Source organism: Phalacrocorax aristotelis, chromosome 1 (assembly GCF_949628215.1).
Source record: "Phalacrocorax aristotelis chromosome 1, bGulAri2.1, whole genome shotgun sequence".
In the NCBI taxonomy this organism is placed as follows: Eukaryota; Metazoa; Chordata; class Aves; order Suliformes; family Phalacrocoracidae; genus Phalacrocorax; species Phalacrocorax aristotelis.
The window spans coordinates 148,654,844-148,679,737 of record NC_134276.1 but is presented as its reverse complement, the minus strand read 5'-3'; the positions used below and the strand labels follow the sequence as shown (position 1 = coordinate 148,679,737).

The 24,894-nt window shown below is 39.3% G+C and overlaps 1 protein-coding gene across 1 annotated transcript in view; it reads left to right on the top strand.

Annotated features, from left to right (window-relative positions):
• Positions 1-24,894, top strand: part of PTPRO (protein tyrosine phosphatase receptor type O) — a 154,267-nt gene that overhangs the window by 59,388 nt on the left and 69,985 nt on the right.

Sequence of the window (24,894 nt, the reverse complement as noted above, 5' to 3'; positions counted from 1 at the left end):
TTAATTCAGGAATTTATCCATTGCAATAGATCATAGTGATTTTGACTAACTTAGAGCTATTAATTAAATTATTATATTCTGTCTGTCATTTCAAGTAGGAACAGTATCTCTCTTCTTTTCCAGCTGCATGGCAATTATATCACAGCTGACCGTACTGAAGGAACGATGCTCTGTGCAGAATCATGCAAAGTGTAATTTGCTGTGCATTGATTAACTGGCATCATCTCCATAGTATCTCACCTATTTCTGCCTGTCTCTTGTTAAACTACTGACCATGTCTGACCCTGCCGCAGTTATCAGATATGACAAGTTCACAGCCTTAGGTAGTGTGACTCAGAAATAGTTGGGGAAAGGGAGAACAGCCAATTTCTGTGATGGCTGTAGAAGAGGATTAGTAAATTCTACGGATATGAATGATTCCTTCAAGCAATGCAGCTACTGAGCTAAAGAATACTGGAAGAAACTAACAATTCAGACTGAAAGTCCTCTGGCTGGGGCAAATGATGCTGCTGGATGCTGTGCCTCATTTGAAAGGATGGGGGCTGAAAGGATGGAAAACCTTATTCTCCTCCTTTTTTGCTTACCTAGCTGGGGTATTTCAAGGTAGCCAATGTACTTTTATATTAGATGATATTTCCCATATATTTGTGATGTAAGACAGAATCTTAATACTTCTACTGATACTAGCAAAGAAAAAAAAAAAAATCATGTAATATTGTCCCTAAACTGTTACTCTGAACTTACTCCAGCATAAGTTAAAGGGTTTTCCTTCTCTTTGTGTTCTGTTATAAAATAGCTACCAATGAATGAACAGGTTTTTAAGCGCTTAGTGATGTGTTTGGCTCAACTCTTGCAATTAAGCTTTCAAAACATTTGCTGTGTTATTTAAATGATAGGCATTTCACACACTGCAAGTATATGGCATTTTGGAAGAGTCGAGCAATAGCACTGTGAAGCGTGACTTCCATTTGGCTATATCACCAGTAAGCACTGTGGTTAGTGTGAAGTCTAGGAATTAAATTGTTCATGCCATAAACCAGGATAGTGGAATACTGAAAACAGAAGCCATATCCCAAAACACATCCTGTGCTAAAAAATCCAGTGCCTTCTGGGGTCCCTGACAGAATGCAAAAACATTCCCATGATCAACGCCTTTCTCTAATGATTCTGGTTTATTGCCTTAAAGCTTAAAGATAATCTGAGAGGAGAAAAAAAAATAGTTGTTTGGGGGGCTTAAAAAATGGACGGAAAGATCTAGAGTCAGTCTGTGGCTCAGGCGTTGACTTAGCTTAGTGATGTTAAATAAATCAGATTCTCTGATTCTTCCTTTACCTTGCTTTATTCATTGAGAGGGAGGAACAAGCATCTCTGTCCTTGTTTAGTTAAATGGTATGCTGTCTGGAAGAGGGAGCCTGTGACTGTACAGTGCTAAACACAGTGGTTCCTGTAGCTTGAATAAGATGGTGAGTTTAACACAAACTTTAGGAGTACTGTGGTATGGACATGGCAAAGCAGGCAGAAAAGGATTGGGATATTAAAACTACTGCATTTTTTGAGAACCAAGGTCTTGTATTAATTTCTTCCTGTCATTAACTTTCCTTGTCTTACCAATATTTGATGTAGGATGTGAAGTCATATCTGATATTGACTGCTGTGTAGTCTGAAGCACAGATAAGTGTCAGCTTGCATTAAACTGCAGTTAGACCTCTCCTCTCCTCCCCAGCCCTCCCCCTTCCCCTCAGTGCTTAAATGCCGTAAGTAGGTCATTGCAGAACTGGAAGCCGTATTTCTTCCTTCTCCCCTATGCGGCTGCTGGAATTGCAAAGCAGAGCATCAAAGCTGGAGTAGCCAAGCTCACCTCCAAAAGATAATTAACAGATCTCTGGTTTTGTGCAGTGTGCTGGAGGGTAAGCTACAATTAGAGATGGATAAATACGCTGGTGTTTGGAGTCCTCACGTTTTTAAAAACAATTCCTGTTTGAGACTTCAATAGATGCCTGTTTTATTTGGCCAAAGCAGTGCTCAGACTCCCAGTTCAAATGCACTGATGGGGTATATAGTGAAGTAATGGAGAAGCGGATGGCTTCAATCCTGTATTTTGAAGGCTTGGCTAAAACATAAACCAGAAGTAACAAACTGAAACTGAGGAGGAGAAGAGAAATGAGGTTTCACTCAAAACTGTGTTGGGTGAAGTGCAAAGGGCCAGGAGACACGTGGTGAAGCTGTAATCCAGCCAGTGCTGGTTGGTTTGCTTTTTGGCTGTTTTGGCACCAACCCCATTACAGTGACTATATGAGAACAGCTGTTTGCAAACACCTGATTTCTGGATGCACTTAACATAAAAAGTATTTAAACTTTTAGAAGATTGAGCTGGAGAATTGGTTGGACTAGGGTTTGTTTATAAAAGTTTAGACAAGCTGCTAGGATTAAGCATAGCTTAAGAAATTAGCATATCTAGACTATCTTCCCAACTCTGCTAGGAACTTTCTAAATGAGCTCCCGGTATGAACTTGTGCAGTAACGTAGTCACCAAAATAAGGATTATGGCACTATTTCAAAGTCTCTAGTAAGTCATTGTACTCTAGTGATCATGAGATAAACTGATAAGCAGTGTCACAAAAATCTTTATTAACAAACTAAATATTGACTCTCATTGTTATTTTAAGCATTATACCAACATACTTTTTGGGTTTTCGCTGGGTTTGGTTTCGGTTTGTTTTTTTTTAAAGTGGGCTAAACTTTCTTACCTTGGTCATAAAGATTGTCTTAATAACTGGACAGTTAAATGATGGAAGTTTTATCCAGAAGTCTCTTGCAGCCATAAATACACGTTGTCATTCATCACTGGAAAGGGCTAAACCTGCAGGGACTATTTGTCACACTTTAATAATGCTAATTACATTCATTGGCAGCTACAGCCAGAAGATTTTAATCCAGATGGCTTTCTTTCAGGTTAGAAAAAAGTATACACAGTCCTAAAATTAAAAAACCTAACGTTTATCTGTACATAGTACCCTGAGACCTCACGTGACCATTAAATGGGAGATTACTGAGGGCGTTTTTGGAGATAGCTGTGAAATTCTGAATGGGCCATGACTTGTCTCAGGATGGGATGTTCAAAGGAACTAAGGGCCCTGAGTGCAGCAGACCCAGGGGAGGTGCAGCCATGTGGGATGTCTGTAGCCCGGGGCCTCGCTGTCATTCTGCATCTCACCCCGTAGAACGGAGTAGAGAGTTTGGCAATGCACATCAGATTTTAAATGGTAGGTCGAGTTCAGAGCTGAGGTAAGTCTCCCCTGAAGTTGTGCCAAGCTGGAAGTGGCCCTACCTGTAGTAACTCTTTGCACATTAGTGATCTTTTTATGGGTCTTTATCTAGTCTTGGAACAAATGTGCATGCTGGCACTGTGCTGCTGGATCTTGACTGCTACACTTTACTCGTTTCCTGAAATAGGGTAATAGAGCTCATTCCATATGGGGTTTGTTTTTTCTTTTTTTTGTCCTGGGCTGCCTTGTCAAAAGCAAGGCTAGTTTATTCAGTTTCAGTTGAATCCAGATTGACAAGCACAGGGAAGATATCAGCTCACAGTAAAAGGCACCCCTGCTCCACTGGGAAATGTTTATATATCTCTAAACTCTTCCCTATTTTGCCATCAGATCATTCTGATCACTTTGCTTTATTTGGATATAAGGCCTCCAGTTCTTGAGTTTTCTGAATCGTTTTTCTGTAGGTTTCTAATCTGTGCTAAATCCTTGTGGGTATCTTTTTTTTTTCTTTCTTTCTTTCTTTCTTTCTTTCATGAGAGCTGTCTAGCTCTGTTGGTTACGTGTCCCTTTTTGTGCCTTAATTTGTGGAACAGGATAACACTACTTTCTTCCTTTGAAAACCATTGAAGAGTTACAGCTGGAAAGGAAGCTAGGCATCATTATTTTTTCTTGCTGTATGGGGAGCTCCCTTTCTGTGGCAGAAATAATAACATTCATTCTTCATTAATTTAAATTACAAATAGAAAATTGGTAGTTTCTCTGCAGAGATGGTGACAACATGGCAGCTCTAAAGTGCAACATGCAGAGTCAGACCCTCTGCTGATATAGCTCAGTGTATTCCACTGGAGGTAATGGAGCTGTGATTTACAGCAGATAAGCACCTACAATATCTCTAAAAGCCCTCTCCACAATCTGTCACCTGCTATTGTGGGCTCAGCAGCAGGATGAGATAATAGGAAAGATAAGGAATTATGGAAAGGCTCATTTTCTTCTAACATAGGAAAAGCAGCTTGGTCAGAAAAGCAAGGCATAAGTTAGTCCATCTGTTCTCCAAGGAGCACTCACTCCAGAACCCTGTCCAATACCTCTCGTCTTGGGCCTCTTATGGTTTGCCAAAACTTCACGGTCAAATTTTCAAGCAAGCATTTCAGGTACTTGTTAATCAGAAAAGGGTGCATGACAAAGTGCACTAGATGAGTTTCCTGAGTCTGCGTGGCACAGCTGTGCTTAACCGGGGGCTTAGGATAGCTCCAACCTACATCTTCCACCCGTAGCATTCAAAGACAACCTTGCCATGGCTCCATCGGGGCATGCCGGCAGCTGTAGCAAGGGCAGAGGAAGCTGCCCTTGTTGGCTCTGCATTAGCTAAGAAAATCCTGCAATCTTCCTTGCCCATTGCCCAGTTGGAGTGATGCAAAAAGAGCAGATGGCATTAAATAATTTGGCTGATGCTATTTTCATTATTCATTCTGCTGTAGATCTTTTGCATAAAATCTATGGTTTGGCACTTACTATAGCTTTTCAAAGAAATAATATGCACACGGTAGCAAAACCAAAATATTGAAGAAACAATTTTTTTGTATTCTTGGTGATTCTTGGAGTTGAGATATACCATCTACTTTTCACTGGCATTTTCAAGCTATTTTTGAGTTTAGTTTTAAATTTACTATGAATATTTTCATCAGAAAATAAGTCCAACAATCAATAGCTTTTCAGTTTTTGTCAATCACCTTTAATTAAATAGCCTTAGAAGCCTACAACTTTTGTATTTTTAAAGGTTTCATTTATTTTTTTTAATCAGAAAAGATGTGTTTTACCTTTAAAAGAAAAAAAATTTCCCCCAATGTATGGAAAACTGGTTTTCATTTGTATAAAAGGCAGAAAATGTTGAATGACAGTATTCAGCAACTACCTTCTGAAGGTGTGTTTCTTTGTTTTCTATTCTTGTTGAGTAACCATGGAAAGCTATTTATTGTTTGGTTACACTGGCTGAAATGGGCAAGATATCACTGGCAAGAAGGTGGTGTTTCCTTTTCAGTTGGCGTCAGACAGGCACTTCATGAGTCTAATCTAACACCTCATCTAATTGATTTCCTTCCAGATATTTTATTTCTTTAATTCAACCTGCAAAAATACCACAATTTTTCCATGTGCCTGTTCTTTCGGACATCCCCTATTCAGGTGACAGATCTCTATTTCATATAATTAGAGATGATATAAAAAGCTGCAGATTTCAGATCTTTCTCATCAGGGAACTGTCTCCTGGGCCATGAAGAAAAAATTTTAAATGGTGTATTTCCTGTAAAGGATAATTAGACCACTTTAAAGAAATTCCATAATGAAATAGAATGTTGAGTTAATGTAGAAAAGCACACTAGGTGTTTCCCTGAACTCGCATAGAGAGCACAGAGAATTATTTCGATGTGGCAGCTGATATTATAGTGCTATCCTGTCATTATCTTCTTTCTGAGGTCCCATAACTGGGGCTGAGCTAAGCAGTTTAAAAAAAAATCAGAAATTTCCTCTTTAATCCTGCACATAAATCTTGGCTGAGTATTAAAATTGAATTTTTTCCAGCCATTGAATTATTTTGGATATGTTGTTTTCTATGCTTGATATCCATTTGGGACAGGAAGGGGAAGTACCAAAAATACAACAGGAAATTTGGATGAAGATCTATATTAGCAGGAAAAGTATCTCAGAGCACTAGCTGAAGATAAATTATTCACCACTTTAAGTTCAAAATGGCATAAATTTGAACCTGGCTTTTGATCCTCAGCCTACTTAGATGTGCAGAAATATGTTTAAATAGACAAAGTCTTTAAGTGATTGTCATACATATATATGACATACTTAAGTAAGACCGATGCTTTTTCTTTCCTGAACTAGGAGGGAGATCGGCTCTAGGCTTTTTTTAGTGATCTTGACGTAAAAAAAAATTTTTGTTATTATTTCAATTTGCGTTCCTGAATCATCTTGAGCAGTGCATACAAGACAACCCTGTTTTATGGATATTAAAAATGTTAACAGATTGACATAGTTTTTCCCCTCACCAGAGTCTAAGGAACATAAGCCCTTTTAAGGTCAGCTTAAACACTAAAGTTCTGCCTTTATAGTATGTGTAGTAAGAGAACAGCGGGAGAACTACTAGCATATCACTGACAACTTTATCACCCTTGACCCTTACAGGTGCATTGAGGTCCACTCTGAGACACACAGAACTATGTGTATCAAAAAACTCAGTATTAAATTCTGATTTTTCTACGTGCACAGACATTCCCACCAAAACAAACAATCTATTGAGGCTCTGTATAGAAGGCTGACACAGGGACTTGGGTTTAAAGTAGAGAGTTTTATGATCATTTAGATAAAGTTTGTTCTGAAGTTTCCTACTTTGGGGGCATAAAAACACTTTAATACTGCACTGACGCTGTAAACTTCCTTTTGCTGTCTGTTGACTCTATATCGTGATAGGGAGGCAGAATGAATGAGAAGAAATGTTCTCCACCTATATGAAATGTAAAGGATATAAAATGGAAACCCACATTCCTCCTTCTGCTGGAGGGCTGGTGAGGTACTGAGGGGACAGGCAGTCAATTGTTCTATTTTTGGAGATGTAACAGTTTATCTGTACCAACTTTTCCTCTTTGAAACCTTCTTGTGTAACTCATTGACTCCCTGTGAGAAAGGAGCTGGGTTTCGAGGGGTCATTTAATGCTGTTCGCGAACTGGCCTGTAGGACACTACTGACCTTGGCTGATTCACTTTGGTGCTGAGTGCTGAGCTTTCTTACAAAACAAATTTTGACTGCCTTCTTTTCTTATCCAATAAAAAGAGGAGTACTGGACTACATTTGCTGCAACCTGGTGGTATCTGATCTCCATGGCGGTTACAGAAAAATGATGTCTACAAGGGGAAGTGAAATTGTTAGGGAGGTGTTCTGTTTAATCCTCTGAGGAGTATGACAAGCATGCAGTGGCCCCTAGAAGCAGTGATTTATGCTAACCTCAATACAGTCACTTCATTTAGATCTTCCTACTTAGTCCCTGCACAGAGTATAAAATGCTATAGGCTCTGCAGTTAGGTTCATTATAGTTAGTGCCTTTAATCTGTATAATACACTCTTGTTCATGTTACTTCATACTCTGTATCTTTTTTGGATGCCCTCATGACCATAAAGAGCTTGACTGGGTTGGGTCTATGTTCTGGGGATTTATATTCTCTTCTGAATACAGACTCCACTGCAGAGTATTTTCCTCTATAAATATGTAATAAAAAATATAGTATTATAAAGCCTTGGCTGCAAAGCCCCTTATTTAGTTAACCACAAGGTATAGGACCCAGAGCCACACTGCATTTTTTTTTAAAGTTGTAACATGAGGATGTGAAGAAAAAGGTTCATAAAAGCTGAGAGCAGTCACCAATGGGTGGCGAAACTGACCTATATTGTCATTTTACCTTTTTTAGTCACAGAACATACATTTTTAGCTGATAAAGCCTTCTTCTGTCACATTTTTTGGGGGCTTGGGGATTTGCATTTATTTTGAACACTATGTTTTTTGGGGGGATGTGCACACACATATATATGATGTACTTGACAGATTTGCTAGGTTGTATCACATACTCTGCTTTTTATTTTGTGGTACATGTTGGTTTGTGCTGTGTCACATAGGATAAATTGGATATGACAGTAAACAACGTGTTTGACGTAGTATCTTGTACATGATCTGAGGGCAATGTCGATTCCACCCTTCAGGGATTTCCCTCAAGATCTGTACCTCTGCCTCAGATGTGGCAGGGGCAGAAAATGCTTCCTGTCAGAACTTAATGCCTTTGCACAATAAAACCCTACAGTACGGTGACATGCTTGCAGCAAACTTGGTTAGAAATGAAAATATTCTTTCCAGTGAAAGCAGAATAGATTTTATCAGTTTAGTACAAAATGCAAAATACACTTCCAGTTGCAGAAATGCATTTTCTCATCCCTCCTGCAAAGGCAATCTCTCTTTGCAGGAGTGAATGTTACTACCCTGATTTACCATTACCTTTCACCCTGTAATTTATCATGTGTATGCAAAAAAGATGTAGCTGTATCTATTCTGATGTATCAGCATACGCCTTTTCCCCCACTCTTTTTGGGTGTTTAAAAAACCTGACTGAGATGGAAAATGAAGAAATAGGTACAAGGAACAGCAAAAGATTCAGACTATTTGTGATCTTACAAGGCCTGGCTATATGTCTTAATAACTACTGATGGACTGTGGGTCATTGCAGAACTGTAGGGGAACTATTGCAGCGTTAAGGGCCAGGACATTAGGGAACCACAGGGCTCAGACATCATGTTTTTATTACCATGAGGTCTCAGAGCACCATTCATGGTGAAATGAGTATAGGTGAAACACACTGCTATGAATTCACCTACAGGCAGGTAAGATTCTCAGGCTTTCTGAAATATTGGACTACTCTACACTGCAGTCACCTATAAGCAACTGGCTCAGGTGCTTCTGGCAGCCTCGAGCATGCTAAAACCCCCTGGGAAGCTGTGGAGGACACTGAGGGAGTTAGTGCTGTCCTAAGGCAGGCACTTGCAAAGCCAGGTGGGGTGAGCCTGCCCATGCAGAGAGAGTGGAGCAGACCAAGGTGGAGGGCGTTGCAGCAGGCGTTGCCCAGGCACCACGAGGCCGCCCAGGGTGCCGTCTGCTCCCGCCTTGCCTGTGGCTGGCACCGCGCTCTGCAGCAACCCTCACTTCTATGACAGAAAGGGACCTTTTTTGCTCTGAGGGGTCCAGAGGTGGGAGACAAGGCTTGGTGGTGCCCAGCACCTGAAGAAAGGGAACTGTGGTCTTGGGGCTTCCCACTCCAAGGGATTTGCTCCCTCTTGTGTACTGAACGTCCCATCAGGCACTTCATTCATTGGATTAGGAGTCATGTTTTTAGTTAGTTCTGTTGTAAAAACCTCATTGTCATAGTTTTTTTTTAAAAAAAAGGTCCTCACCTTACCGTGAATTGAGCCCAGTTTCAATACAATCCTATGTATGCAATAGTATGAATGAATGAATATTAACTGAGACTGATGCATAATAATTATGTGAGGCTGACAGATAATTTCCATCAAGGAGCAGGACTGTGTGCAATTAACTTGCTGAAGGAATTACATGGACAATTATTGTATATTTTGGGTAATGAAGAAATGCCAACTCACTGCATGGATGTCTTCTGAGCAAACAGTTATGTTCAGTTCAAACCTCATTTCTGTAATGAATGATATCCAAACTGCATTTGGACTATAATAGATATAGCTCAGGACACCAGCTAATTTAAAATACATATAAATAATACAACTCCTTTGTGGATGTCATTAATAGAAAGGACCAAATTTGGAGATCCTGGTCTTGAAAATGTGAGTCTTAAGTTCAGAAACACTGCTAGATTCATTTGGCAAACCACTGCACAGCTTTACCCAACCTTCTACAGGCCAAAAGGGTAAGTTAATGTTCCCACCACATGAGAATTCTTCACCTCCTTTCCCCATCTCCTTAATCCAGAACTGTCTTTTTCTTTCCTCCTCTGAAATACAGTAGTGTCCTAAGGTAATTTATTTTCCCCAGAAAGTTATTAACCCTTGAGAATAGGGGCCATTCCAGTTTTAACTGCATCAGGTCCTGGGAATGTCAAAACATTTTTGTAATGACAAAGAAACAGAATTCATCTATGCAGAGCATTTACAGTACAGTAGACTAGACTAAGATAGAAACATTTTAAATGGCAAAGTTTTTAATTCAATCTTTAATTACTACAGGAGAGGCTTAAATGAATCACTCAACCTGGTTTAAACTTCAGTGTGTTTTTTGAATTGCCAAAAGCAGAGAGTAGATATTTTTCCATTTAAATCAAAATTTGCAGACTTGAATTCTTAGCAATCATAGCAATTTACAGAACAAAATTTATAGCGATTAGGGATGGCTTAGAGTTCAGAGGTAGATTCTAGCCACAGAATCTGCTCTTGGATTTGAATTTTGAGAATTTCAGAGTTGTTTGGAAAGGAGCCATTTGCAAAGACAAGAGATAAGCATGGGTTTCAGTGTGGGAGAAGTGGTGTTCCCCTGATCTTTATTAGCCACTAATCTCATAGATTCAAAAGCTTTAATTAGTATTAACAGCATCGAGCAATCAAAACATAAAAGGGAAACAATTAATTTACAGTTTTATATTCTTATGTTACTGATAGTTAGGAGCTGAAACTCCTGGGTTTCAAGTAAAGCCTAGATTTCCCATTTTGATGATAGGAAGCATCTTCTCCTTTTCCTCCCTCTTTCTTTGCTTTCAGAGAGCAGTGCAGTTACTGGGGATTTCTCCTTTCCTTCCACCCTGTCTCAGTGCTCTCACCTCTGTGAAGATTGCAGCAAAATTTTCCTTTCCTGTTGTGGCTGAATTCCACCACGTCAATCATCCTATATGCAGGAAAGGGAGAAATCTCTGTGAAATGGATGGCTTGATCCAACTTTCTTGATTCCACGGAGGCTGGGCTAAAGAAATCTAGTTACTGTGATTTTGGCTTTAATATTTACCCTCTGGGGGGCCTTTAACCATTCATTTAGCTTATGATATTTACAGACAGGCATTAGCTCACCTACCCATCCCCTAAGCTAGCAGGAAGCTATGCTAGCACTAACACCATGCTAATATACTTCACCTCTCATCAATGCGTATGACTGTAGCATCTTATTTATCTCTTTTAAATAGCATCTATCTGGCTCACAGTTCCTGTAATGTACCATACAAACAAATCCTTCAAATGTCTTAGTTATTACTCTCTCTGTAGAACCTCTTAAATGGGTAATTGCCACAGGAGTAGAGTGAACACTTTGAAATTACTAAGGGCTTTTCAGGAACTCAGTATTAATAGTTAATTAAGCTAAGTAAAAATGTCTTTTAGTTAAGGGCATGGGTAAATGTAAGAGATTATATGTTGCTTTTTCTCCTGCTTTATAATTAAAATCAGGTCCCACAGAGGATCTATACCTTCTGTATCCATATCCACCCCCAGCAAAGTTCCTTCTCTTCCTTACACTCTGCTGTAGACCATTGGCATAGCGTGGCACGTTTCGCATAGAAGCTGCTATACATTTCTTTAGACTTTGTTTTCTTGTTAGAGGAATGCTCGACATTTTTGGCGAGAGCGCTGTACTACTGTTGCTTTGCAGGGCAATCATGCAATAGGAGGGTTGTGGTAAGCAGGCAACATATCTCTGAGCTTGCATCTCTCTAACTAGAGCCAGCCTTGAGGAAGTCTGACCCCTGATGACACAGGTAATGCTATTGTGGCTCAGTTCACACAGAGGAATCTGCCTGAACGCTGCTCTGTCACTCTTGTTCAAATAGCAGTGTAGGTGATGTAAAATTAATAAGCTGCGTGAGTCATATACACATGATATTGTATTTATAGCATTCTTGTGAGGTCTCATTAACATATATTAGAAAAGTGCTTTGAAATTCTTCAGTGAAAGATATCATATCACAGAAAGAGAGAACATTTTTCCAATCTTGACATCAGCTTTAATCAGCTCTTTAATTTAAATTGTCTAGATCTGAACTTTAGTTTGGGATCCTCTCCCTCAGGGTGGCAACAGGTTACAAGGTTGAAATGCTCCCAAACTTCTTCAAAAACTGAGTGAAGATCCAAGAAGCCTGTTGTTTCTGCACTTCCCACGTTACATATCATAAGCCATGCAGATTTTCTCTAGTCTTCCCCATTCAACTGCCATATCAACAGTAGAGCCACATAATTAACCAAGAAATATTCCTTCATTACTATTTGGTAATGTAATAGCTGGGAATTTAGACTCAAATAGTCAGCCAAAACATACTCCTTTCCTACTGCATTCAGAGTGGGAGGAAGCATGGTAGGGGAGAGAACACGAGTACAAATTGCTTTTTCCCCTCTACTCTCATTTGTTCTCAACACTGGGTGGGTTTGCCACCTTCTGAAAGGGGGGGGAGACAGAAGCAGGGAGTTAAGGCAGCAAATTGGGATTAGTCACTGCAGCGATCATGCATAGAGCAATATGATTATTTCAGGCTGACTTTCCCTGGTCTCTTGTCAAAAAGCACAGTTTCTGTGCACAAAGTGGAGACTTAGCAGAAGGATTTTCTGTGCCACCATTGCTGATATTAGAAAATAGTTTCACAAATGAAAGCTTTTAAAAAAAATTATTTGTGGGGTTATGTTACTTCAGGTCAAGGTCTTGCATGTTAAGGATGACATGCTTCTGCACAGAAGAGAGGAGATAGAAAACCCTTATCCTTTTGGGGAGAAAAATGAAAATTAAAATAGATTCATTATCCAATAGCTGTGCTCGGTGCCTGTAGTGCAGATTGAAGAAGCAGTGAGAGCTGCTGTTAAGACTGCAAACCCATTGGGCTGGTTGCTGTCACTACTGGATGAGGTAACCAGCTTGGTCTCCAAAGGAGCAGCATCAACCCACGCAGTCAGGAGCAAGAAGAAAGATACAGAAGAACAAGAGAGAGACTACAGAATGCAACACATAAATAAATCAGTCAGAGATACAAAACACTTATGGTTCTAATCTACTGGGGTTTTAAAATTTATTTTAAAGGTGAGGAACATGGGAGCAAACCACATGCAAGTTTTATATAAAACTTGTTTCCTATTTATATATTTTCTAAATATATGCATGAAGCAAATTGTTGAGATTTATTACAAGCCTCTATAAAAAGGAGGCATTCTTGCTTATTTACAGCAAGACAGTGTATTGTACAAGGAGCAGTAAGGAAAGAAGCAGAAATAGGTACTTGTGTCTCCTGTTACTGGCAGAGCAAAAGGCAGGTAACAATACGGATTCTGTCAAATAATGGTTGCAAAAGTCTTTGGGGGAAAGGACAAAAGATTAGTCTGTGTGGGATAACCACTGAAGGGATTCAAGAAGTAAGCCAACATCATCAAAACACACAGGAAACATATTTTAAATATTAAGTGTTCAATTCAACTCCCAGTTATCTAGGATAAGAGGAGCTGGGATAAACCAAAGTCAGGGGTAATAAAACATTTATAAAAAGGCCTCTGTAACAATGTGAGCAAAACAACCACCTTGAAAACTTATAAACAAATTTTTGTAGTGAATTTGTGTAGTCCTGAACTGGAGCCAGGGGAGAAGGGAAGAGCCTGAATGACTTGTGCCGTCCATCTGTCCTTCTGTGGCAGCCCGGGACAGCCAGCCGAACTGGAGAAAAACAAAGCTGAGATAATGAGACCTTCAACATCTGCCCATACCCAGAGCAGACTGCACTGTATGGATGGGGCCCCCAGATTTGACCACCCAACATGTAACAACAGTTCTGACTAGCAGTGGCTCCAGGGGGGTTATTATTCAGAGCAAATAATGCTGTGTCAAGCCCCTTATGTTTCTCCAGTTTCTAACACGACACACATTCACTGAAATAGTCCTAGTTTTTATGAACCTTGTGCTGCTCCTACAGCAGAACAAGGCCTCCTTCTGTTAATTGAGACACAGAGAAATGTCTTTAACTTCTCAAATTACAGAATCAAATTTTTTTCCTCCTCCCCCAACTTTCTTGCTTCCTCCCTCTGCCAGAGATCACTGTAGCAGGAAAGAAGTCAAACAGCACTTAATTCAGATAATTACTTCCTGGATGGGACCATTTTTCTTTTGGATATGCTGCCTGACAGTTAAGATCTAAAAAAAAAAAAAGAAAGATCTGAGAGGTATTTAATTAAATCCCTCTTAAAAAAAATCTGTCTTACCAGGGCAAAATCCTTCTTATCATTTTTTGTGTATGTAGAATCAATTAGTTATCACAGTTGTAACTTCTTCTGCCGTTTGAGGAGTTTAGCTTGAATTATAATCATTATTCTATCTGTGCTCTTGGTTTTTCTCCCCAGATCCTCATTCTGAGCTGCTTTTGCAAAAGCATGCTGGAATTTCTTGGAACAGCTGAAATGAAATACTTAAAACAAAATGCACCATGTAAGATGTGGATATTAACTATGTTCTTATTTTTTTCAGAACATAAGTTTGAATAAAATAACAGGCAAGTTTTTCAGCTTCAGATAAAATACTTGAGTTCTTTTAACAAATATAAATCAACTTGTGACATCAGTGAGTTAGCCTAGTATTGCAGGAGTCATGCTTTGGCCCATGGTATGGAAGTGATAAAGGCCAGATTTTTACATCTGTGGAAGTACAGATTGGTGCCAGTGGGCTTTTCTAAAGCAAAAATTTATATACTGGATCTGTAAATAACTTTAAAAATCTCAAAGGCAGTGCTTTTCACCTGGTGCAAAATATACTGCCAGTACTTTGCCTAGCCGTGAGGGCAAATCAGAGTAATGTTGGGGTTAGTCACAGCGAGGGATGGGACACGACTGAGACCACGTGTCAAGATTACACCTTCCGTGGGGTGAAATAAGGAAGGATGATATTGCCATTAACCTGGCAGACTGGGACGCAAGGGGAGCAGATCTGATTCACATTTGAATGGAAAAGGTGGCTTTGTTTCCATCCTCACGTCTGCAGTTATCAAACTGTTCTGTAGCAGGTGATGATGAGAATGGTATGCACTTGATTTCAAGCTACGTTCATGCCAGATTGGACAACAGTTGTTTTTTCTGACCTGCATCTGAATGATAGCTAGGACGGCTTAATAAAACAGCATGGTCTTTACTTTCCAACTTCTGTCTTACCATGTGTAGATGCAGACTGCTTTTTTGCTAGCAGAGACATGTTTTTGTGTCATTTGGGACTATTTGTAATGTGATTGTAGCAGGAGATTTCAACCAGGAAAGGGGCCTCATTATAGCAGGAAGTACAATTTTTTCTTTTGTTATTATTTTAGTTGATACAGAAGAAGTATTTGCTCTGTTAGCACTTCAAACTTACAGGTAACACAACAGCTCATGAGCTGAACAGGCTCCAGTGCACTGTTCTGTGCCAGACACAATACTGGAACTCATTTTATTTCTCAGAGCTGCAAAAGGAGAAAACTTTGATTAAGTGAAACAGACGCAATCTTGACTCTTTCTTTAGATCTCAAAATCTTCTGTTCCTCCACAAAATTCTTGTCAGGTTAGGGAGCTAGCAATGGGGAGAGAGTCTGGGATAATAGCACCTTGTACCTCATAGTGGTGTGAAGAGGAAAATTTTGAGGAGCTCAGATGTGTCAGCGTGAGGTACAGAGCCTCATCTTAGGGAGTGAACTTGTTATGCGCTCATAAAGACCATTGTGAATTGCAAAGCTGTCCAGGACTATAAAGATGTAGCTCTTTCATTTTATTTTTGCTTCTGTGTGCCTTGGTAACAATTGGTGTGATTTTTTATTTCACACTTGCTAATTGCTGTATGTTTCAGGCACATGTGTCAGTTTTGTTTCGCAGCAAGAGCCCTAATCATGAATAACATCTCACTGCCGCTGCACTCTTTCAAATCTCTTCTAGGTTAGTCGAAAAAGTCACATATTATGACAGTATAAAGCACTTGGAAAGAAGCCTGTTTTTATGACAGAGGTGAAGATGAGTTACACCGAGGCAGTGTGTTTTGAGAGAATAATAGATCTCCCAAATCTGTATGCATCTGCACATGTTACTTTGTACATAGTGGGACTTTCATCTGGCTCTAGGAATACAGGACAAATTATTTCACAAGGATGATATGTCCTTGTGCTGTTTTTCCAGTGAATTGGACGCAAATGGGTCTTCCATTAGCATCACTCATGCATGCCTCTTTTTTTCCCCTTTTAAGTAAAGGCAAACAAGAAAAAACTCCCCCAACATTTCTCCAGCTTCTGTTCTAACTGTGGCTAGTACTAAGACATTCCTGCTCTTTGAAGCATGGTCCCTAGTGTTTGGGTCTACTCTTTCCTATTTACGTAGACTTTCTGCACTTGAGTGCATCTTTATAAAGACATTAATATTCTTCTCTATTGCTGCATTTTTAGTATGCAAAGTGTGAGAATTGAATGAAGGGTTTGTAGGACTAACAAGATGAGAAAGAAGAATACCATCAAATGGATTATAGTTTATTCATAAACATGCAAATACTTTGTGCAAGTATGAAAGCTCACTCTTTCACACACATACTAAGAGATGTATTTGCAACAACAGGGATAAGCAGAGCATGGCCAATTTGGTTACTGTAGATAAATACATATTTGCTTATAGGCTGAGCTGTGGTAACTGATTGTGTTCATGATCCAAACCTTTGGGGAAATTTAAACCAATGATGGTGCTTGAAGCAAACTCAGAGTGTGCACCCAGACTGTTACTGCTGGCATTTCATAGGCTGTGGAGAAGCTGTTGCTTGCAAATGAGCTTTGGTGCTGTGAGGCGTAGGGAGCTCACAGTGCTGTCGGGTGCTGAGTTTCTCTGAAGAAAACACAATGACAATATTGAGCCATAACTTTCTGTGTGCTCTCAGTAACACTTGAGAAATCATCACAGGAACATGCCTGGAGTTGCAATACTTAATATAACCTATTGTCAGTTAGACACAAAACAAAACCCCAACCAAAGACCAAACCTCCTGCCTTCTCTGCTGCTTTAAGTTTCTAAAGGCTTGGTCGGGAGCATACTTCTGTCCATTGACTCTCTTGGCACCTGAGTTAGGTGGCAAAAATTACATCAGGAATAAACCTAAGCTGAGAAACAGAAATGCATTCTGATGTTGATAGTAAAGAGGTTCCATTGCTGTATGGGCACACTGGAGTGGAAGTGGAGGAAAAACTGAAGGACCTGGTGGAGAATAAGTCAATAATGTATTTAAAATTTTAAAAAGCTATAAATAACTAACAGAAGCCACTTGTTTGGCTTGGTTACCAAACAGCTCCCATTGCCATGGGTGACCAGCATTGCCAGCGTGCATGTTCTTGCATGTTTCTGGTGGGTAGGTTGTGTGTGTATGTGTATATAAAGGACCATGTTCTGCAAGTGGAGAGATTTAAAGGTGCACACTTGGCTTCTGAAAAAAATATCTTGGTGCTTGGCTCTGATTTTTTTAAAGATCTTGTAGATACTTATCTGCATTGTAAGACACCTATACACATTTACAAAACTGGTCTTAGTGACTTTTCATGGTCACATATATGGAAGAAGAGGAACCTGAATTTCGGAATTCTGAAGTAGAGGCAGGTGTGCTCACAGGAGGATCATGAAAAATGTTTTGGTTTAGTTAAAGAGTTGGATGAGAGCTCAGGCAATATGTTTATTGCTTGAATTTTGACTGCAGGAATTGATGAGATAAGTGAGATTTGTACATTTATATAACAGTTATTGAGAAATTACTATACTGAGATGGGAAAATAGCAGCCAGCCAAATAGGTTAAAATATTCTTTGCCTGGATTACTGTAATGCAAAATGACCAGCGCTTATGTATGGAAGCATGACTTGCTGTGAATTAAAGAAAAGGCAAAAAAATCCACGTCAACGTCTCCATCCTTCCCTTTCCCTGGCGACAAAAATACTTCATAAAATGGGAGAAGCAAGCGACGACATAAACGAATACATGGTGAGCTCATATTGAGCAGTTAACTAGGAAAGAAAATCATTATAACTTTTAAACTGTGCATATTTCTATATGTCACAATGATAATGTTATATATTGCATTGTCTAGTAACCTGAACATTTTTGTATTACCAATGAGTTAATGCCTATGAAATAAAGCTTAGTAAATATTTGCTGTGGGGTATGTCTGGGAAAGGTCATGTTGACTCATTTAAGGTCATGCTGTTTTTAAAATAATCCTTTTCAGAAGAGGCAATGAAGGATTAGCAACATGAGTTAAAATGAGGCAACAGTGTACTAAATTTTTTTTTTTTCTTACAGTCAATTCTATGTTAGGGAGCAGACTTCCCAGTGATGATTTCCACACACCCTTTTCTCAGCTGACTTTCATCCCTCAGTGTATTAAGCCTTCTCTTGCCCAGCTAGCCATTGTCATGCCTGGGGTAAAGCTCTGTCAGGTATTAAAAGAGAAATATATAAAAGAAAGCTAATGGCTAAAGTTTAATCTATAAATTCTGCATTCAAAGGGTTTGTAACTGCCAAGCCAGCTAGAAATTTAATCTGTGTGCTCTCCGTACTATTACTGCTGAGCTACCTCAGCCTAAGATATTAGGATGATGAATGTATTAATGAAGGTTTGTCTGCATCCCTGTTGGCCACTGACTAACTGCCAAGTGTAAAAACCACAACAGCAGCAAGGAATAATAATTTGAAGAGAACACCAAACCTGCAGAACGGGGTTTTCAGCATCACCTAATGAAAACGTTTATTATCCTTTGAATGACTTTTTAGCAACCTCGCTTCATAAAAGACACAGAACAAATCAGAAGTAAGTTTCAGAGGTTTATTGCTCTTTGGCAACTCAGGAAGAGAGACCTTGATCTCCTGATTGATTCTTGTACACAGGGCCAATCTTTGTCACATAAGCAGAGGATTTATGAACATGCTTACATCTTTTGCTGAGTAGGACTTTTTGTATGCCTAAAGTTATATGCCTTGCTCAGTCATGGCCATCATGTACTTTTATACTGCTGAAAAAGAGACTAGCTAAACAAAATTTAAACATTGTAGTATCAATTTAGACAAAATAGATTAGAGGCCATAATACATAAAAATGGCGATACAAATCTGAGTTGCAGCTGCCATCATACCATACACAGCTGATGTTTCTGGTCTCATCTGACTTGCGATGTTTAAAAGGAAGGTACACAGAGAGAAAAAAAGCATCTGCAGAAGGCAGGGTTTTTTACTCTTAAGTGGATAAATCAAATTCTTCAGATCTGCCTATCCCTACAGAGTATAGAGGGAGCCTAGATGATGAGATTTGACTGTATGCCCAATTTTTAGACTGATAAAACAAAGCCAGTGAATCCCACACCAGGTACAGAAGTGTCAGCGTAAAAGTTCGGACCAACATGCCATTAAGGCCTCCTCACTTTGAAGGTAACAGGATATTCACTATTTGAGTTACACACACTGAAGTGTGCAGAATATTTAAGCGAGTTCTTGTGAGAGCACACAAGTGGATCCTAGTGAAGGATAAATGTGGTGGTTGTGTATCAGAGTAGAAGTAGAAGGAATTATTATTTTCCTGATCTGGTGAACACAGCTGCAGAAGATTCTGCTTTCTGTGTTGAAGCCATTAAGCTCCTAGGGGAGGACATTGTAGCAGAATTTTATCTTTCACAAAAGCCATATAGCACTCAGTAACCTGGACTGTCATCCCTCTGATAGGTAACAGCAGTCATCCTCCTCTTCCTCTGGGAAGGTGGGGTGGCGCGTGTTACATCTGAAAAGACTTTACCCCACAGCTGAGGATCCTGAGTCCATTTCCTCAGCTCTTAGTCTTCACTCCTCTCATTCACTTCCTTTGAGTCAACCTGCAGCAGCTGTACTAAAAACTAAATGCTTGGTACACTATGACCAAATAAATCCTGCTGGAGTTATCCCTGCAGGGGAAGGTGGCAATGACAAGCTATGAGTTTTTGCACCATTAGAGAGTTTGGTAGTATTCATGACTACTGAGCAGCACGTTGCCAGCAGTAGCGTAATGGAGAACTCTTCTGTGGGTAGGAATTTATCAAATCAGTACAAATGACTGAGCTGCGCCTAAGGCCACACTAGAAATGAATTGAAAATCAGGCTGTAGCAACAACCAAAATGTTCTATGTGGATTTGCAATTGACCCTGTGCTGTACAGAGAATTCCAGAGCTCATCTCTTGCTAATAATCAGGGAAATGGCACTGGCTGCTTGCTTCTGTTTCAGCACAGGTTGGGAAAAAGAAAAAAAAAAACAACCACCACCTAGCAAAACAAACAACCCCCCAAAAAAACCCGCACAGCAAATACTTCAGCAAGAAATAAAACATTCAACCACAGGAACTATGTATAAATAACATGAGAAACGTCTCAGCAGGGTATCTGGCCAGCTCTTGCCAATTTAGAGAACACATGAGCATGGCAGGGTAATCAAAGGGAAGAATATCAGGTTCCGCTTGGATCTGAAAACAAAACAAACCTACGCTTGAACCTGACGAAGCAATCTTCCAGGGGATAGCCGTAGCCACACTATGGTTATGGCTTTGGGCAGACAGACAGTATTTTAGAGCACAGAATAGGAAGACTGATGATCTGGATTTAGACTTTTTTTTTTCTGACCGTGCTGTGGGTCCTATGACCTTTGAGGAAAGTGGTGTTTGGGACTTTTTTTTCTGTGGAGGATGAGGGACAGGGAGTGATAGATAAATGAGTGGCAATAAGGCAAACCATTTGTTTAAGGTGAACTCCAGGCCAAACTGAAGTCAGCAGCTTAGGTGGGGACAAAATGTATCCCACATCTGCTTCTGAATTATTCATGTCAGAAAAACTGATTTAAAACAGAAAATTATTATTTTTTTTTCCATTAATGGCTCCTTATTTCAAATTTCCGAACCTCTTTACTAGCCTCAGAACATATTTGAAAAAAATATCGTTTTTGAAAATACGTAAGGGCACTTTGGTGCCTATTTCCCATTAAAATCACTTGGAGTTATGAAACTAGGAGTTAGGCTCCTGGAATACCCCATGTCTATAACTTTATTTGTTGGCATCTAGTGTGTTCTCTTATTATAGATTAACACAGGGGGAACAGAAAGTCTTGTTCTCTTCCACCATTTCCCACTAAATTGCTTTGTGATTTCAAATGAATCGGATAACTACCTTGGTCTCCAGTTTCTCAGATAAACGAAAACTTTGACTTCCTCCCAGCTGTGCTCTTTGTAGATAATGCAAATAGCAAAGCAGTCCATTCTCTCTTTAAGAACTACTTCACTTATGTACATATGAAGGGTATATATACATCCTAGCTATTCAAAATGAAGGCATTTTCGCTTTTGTAGTACCCATAAGGCTCAGTTTGTACCCTGCCATCATACTCTCTGCTAGAACGTTTAAGACAAAGTTCAGCTGACACCAGTCCAGTTCCCCTCAGCTGTGCAGCAGTGATGGAGCATGGCATGGTCACAGTTTTCTCACGGTGCAACATCAGCCTTCACGTTCTGTTGAATATCAGGAATTTTCTGTGTGACTTTCTAATGTCACCTTTCAGCATCAGTAGCTGCTCAGAAGCTGTTTCAACATCGGAAGCTTATATTACAGACTTCAGTCATTGCACAGGCAAATCCACAGTTTTGGAGCTGTAGCACTAAAACAGCATGAATAAGTTTGTCCTTCATCATCCAGAAAGCACATTTCCTCCAGTATTCCTTCTCATCTCCCATAGGGCACTTTGAAATGTAAGACACCTCAAAGATGGTTTGACACCGTGGAAAGAGAGATTCCTTTCTAACAATCCAAGCTCTTCAAAATCCACGTTAATTTCTTACTCATTCTGCCTCCTCCTTCAGCATTTTCCTGGAGTGATCTGTTCCATCTTCTTTTCTCTATGATAGAGACAGAACTGAAGTATAGTTGGACCTGTTTTGACCTATAGTTGCTGTGCTGTGAAAGCACTTACTCTCGGTTGATGGAGAGTACGTACATTCTTATGATAATGTATATGTGGAGTATACTGTTCAATTAACTCCTTTTCCTAGAAAGTAATCTTTCTTTTCCTTTCCCCCTAACTTCTCCTTTCTGGAATTTAACAGAGGAGCCGCCTAACATGAACTTGTCTTCCAACCTGGTCTATGTACAACTCTGATCATATTACATTTGTTCAGGCAGAAATTTGCTTTAACTGTTCTCCCAAAGACAGAGAACAAGTACTGACTGGAGAAGATTATTACAAGGACCAGTTTGACAGAGTTAAGGGAATTAATGAGGCAATATAATATGTTTCCTGTGGCCTTTTTTGTTTTCTGTTATTCACATACAGGCTCAAGAGGGAAGATGCATTTTAATTAAAGCACATGGTTCCTCTGTCACGTGTATGTGTTTGGGTACACTCACAAGCACAGCTTAACTTTCATTACAGGGGCTCCAAAAGGTCTGAGTGGATAGATGAAAATGTTAGTGGTTGGGGAAGGGGACCAAATTCATATTTTCCTCCAGAAGAATTATCCTTTTAGACAGAATTTTAGTACTAGAGAGAAGCTAAAAATCTACACTAGAGAGAAACAAAACTGTATCTGCCCAAGAGCCAATTCCTTTCATATTTGGGGTGTATGTGTGCAGTTAGGATCCATAATAGGGAGAAATTCCATCTGTGAAGTTCTAACCTAGTTTTAAACTTTGTCAACATCAAGATCTCTGGATCACTGTGCTTGGGTTTTGTCCTCTCCAGTTTGCACTCGAAGGATGGGGTAGAAGTATATATTTAGCAATAATTTATTAAATACTGGATATGCTAACAAGATGATACATAAAAGATATTAGCCTTACTGAATGCAAACATTTCTTTTTCACATATTTAGTATTCTGGCATTTACTTAATGCTGTTGTAATAGCAGCTGAAAGTGTCAAGAAAGTTTTCCTTCCAGTGGCTCTAAAGTAGATTATTAACTTTAGAATGGTAGCAAAACATGGTGGACTATACATACCATGTTCATGTTTACTTAAAAAACACCCTCATATTCTGAATCAGTGTGCAGAGAGGGAAAAAAATACCTGTACCTTTAAAACTGTCTCCCAGAGCAAAGAAATGTTGAAGCTCATTTATAAAATATGACTAGCAGATTATTACTAGCCTTTTAAGACTGAGAATAGCAACAGCGCTGAGGACACTATTCATAGAGCAGAATGCCAGAAATGGGGTGTTAACCTGAATCAAACATCATAAATTATTGAGAACTGCTGCTTTTGCTATATTTTCACTTCTTAAAATATTCCTTTTTGCATGGAAAGTCTTGAAGATAGGTTTCCATTTCTCCCATGGAGTATTTTTTCCAAAGAGTATTTATTAAGGGAAGTTCTCTGCACAACCTGTGAAGAAGTGTAGATAAAAACAAAAGCCCCAGAATAAATATCCTTATTTTCAAGAAGTCTTTACATTTTTGTTACAAATCTCTTAATGTTTTTGTTCAGACTCTTGAAGACAATTAAAAAGATCCTTTCCTCTTGTAGCTCACACTCATCAAGTCTGTGCCTGCTCTGGAATTCACGGGAACATTTGGAAAGCTCGGAATGTACTTTCTCCCCTAAATTCTATAAGGATGAATGGTTTTGGGGTTTTTTTGTTAAAAATATAGGATCTACCAATGATAGCTAACAATTCCAAAAGAAGCCTCGCTGTGGCGCAATTTCCACCGAGTCCTTATCTATGCTCAGAGAGGATCTTTCCCGGGTCAAGGCAATGAGAACTGCTTTTTCTGAGACTGCTTGTATTTTTTTGTGAAACCATATCAGTTTCAGTCGTATGAAATGGTTTTGACTGAGAGCCTTTGAAACAAGAGTAAAGAGAGTGGATGTGGAACATAAACAGTGTAAGGTTTGATGTTGCAACGTTTAGCAGAAAATACTCTGTGAAGAGTATGAGCAGGGAGCTGTGAAAATAAGAAAGGTATGGTGTTGGGCTGAGGCAGATGGTGCAGTAATGATGGCAGCGAGGTGGGAACCTGAACGGTCATCTAAAGTAAAGATTTAAGTATTAATTCATACTTCAAAACAGAGCTAAATTGTGTGAAACCAGAGTCTGTTGCCTGTTCTGGGTGGTGACTTCACATTGCAACAGAGGGAGTTTTAGGGACCCCTCTTCCTTCTATTGGAATGTGGCTGGGATCATCCAAAAACTGTGAAGTCTCTAGCCTGCAGACAGAGAGAGAGAGAGAAAGTTTTATAAAATAGAGTAAGTTACTAAAATGGTTTAAACAGGCCAGAATTTGACACTGTTCCCTGCGCAGTGACTTACATCAAACAATAAATTTCCAATAAATGCATAGTATATTTATTGGAGATAAAATTCCATTTTCTGAATAAAATGAATGTTTATAATTTTTATTGTAATTGTTCTTCAGTATCATTTTTCTACCCTCAGAGGAAAAACATACATTAGGAAGCTGGTGCAAAAATACTATGACATGACTTTTATGCATGTTTCACAATGCTATTTATTTTATGAGATTTCTTATGTGCTTCCTGTAGAGGTACCGCTGCAAGACTAAAGCAGAGGCCACGATCCTGAAATCTGAAATCTGCCAGTCCTGTCTTTGTTATAAGGCTTGGAATCCCTGCACCCAGTGACAGAGGACTGCAGGAATTTTGCCAAGCCAGGAGCACAGACCCTTTGGCTGTTCAGTGCAGTTTCAAAAGTAATTCAGATCTCAGATGAATCCACAGGTACTCTGTCTGAAAAGGTCATCCTGACTCTCAGTCATTCCATCTAAGTACCTAAAATTAAGTAAGATGAATCTTAGTGAGAATGAGTCATCATGTGATTTAGAACGAAATTAGCATTATTGGCCACTGGAACAAAATATATCTGAGTATAGTGGAATCACTCACAAAAAAATAGCCAGTATTTTATCCAAGAGGTCTGGATATAGTGTTCAGTATTGTCTTGTGATACTTACTTTGGTGTTATTTTTGACCACCATTATACAGTGATCATAATGGTACTTTTGCCCTAAGAAGTAGATCCTTATAGCTTTAAAATCTACTCTTGCTTTGGGATTTCAG